The following is a 6,535-nucleotide window of genomic DNA, read 5'->3' as shown; positions in this document are numbered from 1 at the left end:
ATTCACCTCAGACCCACTGAAATCAACAATACTTGAGTTAGCCAGCAACTAACTTGAATTATTGATTTCAATGGGACAGGCCGGAGTAAGAGTGCTACCCAGCTCCATTATTGTTTTGAAAATGGAGCTTTGCCATTTACTTCAGGAGAAAGAGAATACAGCCAACATTTCTCTGGATTGGGAAATTTCTCTGATTGTAATCCGTAGCATAACTTAGGTCCATTTTAATTAATGTGGCCCTTGCTACCTACTGTCCACATTACTACTACTATTAGTAGTATGAGTATGAGGAGGAGGAGTAAAAGCAGCAGCAGACATAGTAGTAGTCATAGAAGTATACTGAATGGTGTCCAGTATTTTTTATTAAACACAAATATTGCTTTTGGTCTAATCCATGGAAGGATGTTGATTTCTAATAACTCAGTTTCCAGGAGCGAAGAAAACCTTTAAAAGATGATGGTGGAAGTCTTTTAATCGGATTTGATTTTCATGAGCAAATGCAATTTACCTGCCATCACATTATTTTGGAGGAAAACTGTCAAGGCCTCTTCCTCCTCCTCCTCCTCCCATCATTTTCTCTGAAAACATTCCTGAGCCAGTTTTAAGGACACTTTGCATTCAAGGATATTCATGTGTTTCTAATGTAATTAAACAGCTTTACGAGCAGCATTTGCTGGACATCCTAACTCCCTCCCTCCCACTGAGTGCTCTTTTCCCCCCTTGGAGATAATTGGGAAATAAGAAAGATTTTCAAAAGCAAATGCTAAAGGGGGAGAAACGTTCAGGAAGACTTGTGCAGAGATTACACACAGAGAAAGTGCATTCCTGTTCAAAATCAGGGTAGGTAGATTACAACACACACAGAGAGAGGAGTGCAAACTTTTATTTCATCTAGTGTGTTTTCTCTCTCTCTCTCAGTGATTTAAAAACCGGCCATTTTCTGAAACCTCTATTTAGAACACAAGAGAGATTTAAAACGTCCAGGAAACATAAAACGAATCAAAGTCAGACTTGGGATGACTCAGTGCCTATTGTTTGAGTACAGTATATATTTACAGTATACACTTCTGTCAAACCTTTTATCGTTTTCCCACAATTTCTAATGGATCCTCTGAGGAAATTGAGAATTTAAGAACTGGCGGCTGCGACGGTGTGTGTATGTGAGTGTGTGTGTGAACACAAATATAGGACTCCCCGCATTGAAGTAGGCGAGAGTTCTTTCATTCTCGCCTGTGTAGATTAGTTTCTGTTTCTATCTGACCTGCCAAAGCGTTATGTTAAAAGTTATTAGGTGAAAAGATTTTATAACATCGTAGTATGGATAGCCTCATGTTAAGCAGAAATGTGATATTTTAACTATTTATGGGATTAGGAGTGTCGCTAGAAAGTGATAAATTTATCAATCCACTTAATGTAGTCTTATCAGGAAAAGTGAGATACAGTAGTTTGTCCTATATCTTAAGGGGTATGGGGAGAAAAGAAAGGTGCGATGAAAAGAATAGCCCGATTTTTTTAGAAAGGGCCTGGAGTAGTTGTGTTTTATGTTTTCCCTCGGATCGGTTACAATTTACGTTGACCAGGAATGTATACGGATAGAACAATATTTCTAATTTATTTTAAATTTTTGCTAGGGGTTAGCCACTGTTTTTAAGAGAGAGAAAGAGAAATCAACTCTCTCCCTGGCAATCTTTTTAATTTCTGGCGGGAGTTCAGATAAATTGCTACCACATGATTACAAGCTCCATTGTTATAAAAGAATAATTAAACATATCCCCGAATCTCTTTGTGAGTGCTCATCGTTCTCCCTGAACCCCGGACCCACTGTATTAGTTTTGTAGGTATAAGAAAATGATTAGGTGAAGCAGGGGGGCGGGGCGGTGGGGAGGTCGATTTACAGTGTATGAGAACTATTTTCCTAAAAAAATTTTAAGCGCCCCCACCATCAGTTTCATTCCATTGCTTTGCCTTTACAGAAAGTACCATCCGGATTGCTTAGTCTCAGGAGATTTAACCATCGAAAACTTATTTGTATTTGGAAGCTGATTTCGAAACCTAAGTATTCATCTTTGGGGTGGGGATAGGAAGTGCTCTTGACGCTGCAACTCAAATTCCGTTTACTCCGGAGTAAGTTTCTTCTGATTCTTAGCACTTGTCTGGAGTAAGTGGGCTTTGTCCTTTTTTAAAAAGTAAGAATAAATCAAGGGGTTGTAGCATATTTCCCCCTGCGATTTTACTAACTTAGCGTGTGTGTGTTCTGACCTTCATTTCCTCCCTTTACAGATGAATACACCTCTACTATTTTGACAATATTTCCAATGAAGATGATTTTTTAAAAGGAGTTGGGGGAGCGCTAGGTCCAGACGTCTAATGCTCCCCACGTTGAAGTAGGTGAAAGTTGTCTCCTCCTATAAAATGATGGATAAGAGCCACTTGAGGAAGGAGGGTAACTCCTCTTCGGAGAAATGCGAGAATCCAGCTAAACTTACCAGTTTTACTGCAGGCTTCTGGAAAGTGGAGCAACAACCACAACTCCTCTGCCTAGTAGCTGAGGGTGGGGAGAATGCATTATTGGGTAATAATACCATCCCGTAACCCTGACCTCAAAAAAAAATCTGTACTTAGACTTTTTAAAAAAATATATATATGCTGAACATAGGTGGGTTGTGTAGAATTCATTTCCCAGACCAAAACCACGATGCTGTTTAATTTATGGTTCTGGAACACCAGGCATTGTGGCCGTTGCTATAACAGAGTTGAATCGACCGGGAATGTCATTGCAGTCCATGCGGCGGCACATGAACCCGCTATTAAGGCGAAACTTCTCATACACACCAGGTTTTTTCTCTTGGCAACCAACTGGGAGTTTGTTTCTCGGCAGTATCGGCCAGCACAAGAAGTTCAATGCTTTCCTTAAGAGTGAGACGACCAAAGGCTCATAGTGTTGATGCAGGTAACAGTCGGGGAAAGAGCCTTGATTTCATTCATATCCGAGGGCAGGGCTCGGCCCCTGGGATTTTTGTATTGCCTCAAGCTTCTTGATCTCCGGATGTAGCTGGACTACAACAACTCTCCACCGGCCAGGGATTATGGGAGCTGTGTAGTCCAAATCATCTGGAGGGCACCAGGTTCATGAAGCATGTCCTAAACAACATCTTCTTCTCTGGGATAGTCCATACCCTCTAGTGTTGCCCAATGCAACAGGTTGTTAGAGTCAACTTCTGTTGTACTTTGCTCCCAGACAGTGAGATGTGTTGGTGTGTATGGCACTGGTAGGCAAAATGAACAACCTTTACTCTTGATGGGGTAACCTGTGGTTCTTCAGCTGTAGTTGGGACGCCAGCTACCATCAGCTGCAGCTGGTATAGCCATTGTTCATGAGGATGGAAGATGCAGTCTAGCAACATCTGGAAGGCCACAGGTTCCACATCCCTGCTCTAGAACAAAGCCACAGAATTTAATGGGGCTACTGGAGAGTAAAAATAAAAAGCTGTCGCTGGAAGACTTGGACCTGGAAGATCCCTGTATTGGAAATCCTGTCTAAGTAAAAATTTCAGGAGGCCTTGAAGTCTTTTCTTTCTCGCCACCCTGCCTAAGCTTTACTGGGACTATCAATGAATGAGACTTCTTCCATCCGGTTGTTGCGATGGTGCATGAGATCACTGCTATAAAGCACTTTGCAGACTTTTGTAACCTTCCACATCCCCCAAAGTTGGATGGAAATTAGTGGAGGACAAGATTCAAACCATTTGATGGCTGTTTTGCTATACCTTAAAATTTCCCCTTTCTTTGCCCATTCCGTAGTATACTCATCTGAACCCAGAATTACTACTGATGCCATTACCCATCCAATTATTTATACTCTGTACGCTAAGCACGTTTAGCTGGAAGCAAAACTCAAAGACTTCAGTGGAACTCGCTTCTAAGTACTGTATAGTACATGTGCTGTCGATAGGAGCATTGCCGAGTTTATCAGTCCCCCTTGTTCTTAAAGGTTTAAGGTGAATTTAAAAAGCACGTCGACTGAAACGTTTCCTGCCAAGCCTCATCCAAACAGAACCCATCGCATTAATCTGGGTGGAATTTACGCACGAGAACTTCTTAACAGATTGCGCTCTGCATAAATCGAAGCTCCCAGGTGGAAAGAGTTCTATATTATTAAGGAAGAAGTCGAGATATTGTCAAAGCTGTACTTAAAGCTATGTAACGAACTGAATGTGTTAAGAGTTATCCTATAAAAAGAAAAATAACTGCTCTCGAGTAAGTGCATTGTGTTTTGCAGGTTGGGCACTCTGCTCCTAAATGCTCTCCTAGACACCCCAAGTAAACCCGACTGGCCACAAATAAATATCAGTGGGATTTATTTTCAATTAAATGTTTTTGGGTTTGGGAAGGAAGACACTGTCAAATGGATCTGGAGTATTATGGTTTTGACTGTAGGACTGTCGCTGTCCCTTTACTGCCGATATTTCTCACCTCAACGAAAATAAATGTGTTTTTCAAACTCCAGATAATCCCTACAAAGAGTTACTGCTTTAATAAACAGGAATTTAAAAATCTGTGACCTTCTGGTGTAACAGCTTGCTGCAGGCGACCATATTTCTATAAAAAAATAATGAGACGGGGTGTGTTCAGAAGTACTGTTACTTAATCCGCACGTTCAGTTCTTGCAATGACCGAGGGCGACTAACAGTTCACAGGAAATATTGTGGAATCTCCATCAAACATGACAAAAAAACACGAAGTAACCAAATCTTCCTTCGGAATGCTTTAAGCGACTATAAACACACTGAAAACGCGATGCAACACAAGATCAACACTGGCAAAGTTGCTAATTCTCATATGACTCAATCTCGACTGTTGCTTTTCCCGGTCTCTTATGCTGAAATAATTTTTATTTTGAAATAAACTGTAATCGGGATCGGGAAGGATCAGTTTAACAAGTATGGAACATTCTGGAGCTCTGAAAAAGCACAACACATACCTGTCTAAGGACAAGGAGAGTTTATATCTGAAATCCCTATTGGTTGAAAGTCGGGATGTAGTTTTGTCTGCAGTCCTGGCTCCAGTTAGGTTTCGATCCCGTTACCTTCGCTGCTATTCCAGCAGCCACACTATTACATAATTATTTTTAACCAACACATATTCTGAGTTAAGCAGCACACGATCACATCATATTTTCATATGCCTGACATTTGTATCTCTCTAGAAGGTGACACCTTAACTTTTGATAAATGGGTGGATTGCTATGGCGTTGTTACAGTTGTGCCCGAGGAACAACAATTTCCATTAATGTACTTATGTAAATCATTATGGCTGGTGTTGCAATGCTTATAAATCCTAAGGGTGCATTTTTTAAAGTGACTGGGGCAGGATGGATGGTTAGATGGTTGGGAGCAACCCCATCTCTGGATGAGGATGAGGATGATTAATCCAGCCTTTAACCTGAAAGTTCCCAGGGTAGTGCAGAAACAATTCATTAAAATCAAAGCAACTGAAATCCATAAAACCATATGGCGCCCCTACCTTCCCAGCAGTCATGGAGCCTTTCATATAAGAAAAAGCACTAATTATTTCCTCGAGATATATATATATATATATATATATATATATATATATATATATATATATATATATATATATATTGTAGAACCGCCCTGAGTTGGATCTTGTCATAGAAAGGCGGAATATAAAGGTCCACAATAAATATATGCTGCTGTCATATTTGGCCTGCACCAACGTTTTGCCTGGAGAAGCCTGTCTACTTGGATCCAGAGAAAAACTGCACGGTTTTTTGGGATGAGTAGAACGATTGTTCCCGAGTAAGGAGCCAAAATGAACGCTTTGCAAAGAAGGAAGTTTCCCTCTCTTAATCGTTGCGATCCAACTGGAAAGACAAGTGTAGAAAACTGTAGGACAGTATGGGTCTGATTTCTTCTTCCAGCAGTTGGAAGGAGAAAACAGACCCATACTACTACCACTATACTACTACTACTACTACTACTACTACTACCACCACCACCACCAAAATAGATTACTTTTGGGTGCCCTCGCTAACAACAGCCCATTCAGCAGCTCAGCTAAGTTCAGTTCTCTGGAGCCGGGTCAGTTTAAGTGCCATCGAGGAGGTCAGGTTAATGATAACAAAATCGATCTGGAGTGCTGCTGGAACCAAGGGGTTAGTTCCTTATTGGGCATTTTCAGGTTTATGGTTTGGGTTTATTATATGCATTTTCCCTCTATTAACTCCAAGGTCTAGGAGAGTGCCGTGTCAATCCAGCCCCCTCCCCGCACTGATTAGTTTTCTTGGGAACCCGCCCCCATTCCTTTCGGAGCTGGGAGGCTTGCACAGCCTTTAATGAAGGGTCTCTGGACTGAGCCGGTTCAGCAGCAACGACGCAGCCAGATGAAAGCAAAAACCCCGTAGGTGAAAGTGGGGGAGACTTTATTATTGAGATAGCGGGGGGAAGAGCCATTTCAACAACAGGCCTCTTGTTCGCGACCTTCTGTGCCCATGGCTCGGTTGAACATAATAGTC

At 41.4% G+C, this 6,535-nt stretch overlaps 1 long non-coding RNA gene across 1 annotated transcript; it reads left to right on the top strand.

Annotated features, from left to right (window-relative positions):
- The first annotated feature begins 2,743 nt into the window (after positions 1–2,743).
- LOC309515412 lies at positions 2,744–5,246 on the top strand. Its single transcript, XR_014212466.1, has 2 exons — positions 2,744–2,950; positions 3,992–5,246. It is a non-coding gene; the product is annotated as an uncharacterized lncRNA (long non-coding RNA).
- Positions 5,247–6,535: the final 1,289 nt, after the last annotated feature.

The sequence above is a fragment of the Podarcis vaucheri genome (assembly GCF_965113315.1).
Source record: "Podarcis vaucheri genome assembly, chromosome: 12".
NCBI lineage: Eukaryota > Metazoa > Chordata > Lepidosauria > Squamata > Lacertidae > Podarcis > Podarcis vaucheri.
This window is presented reverse-complemented; position numbering and strand designations above follow the sequence as displayed.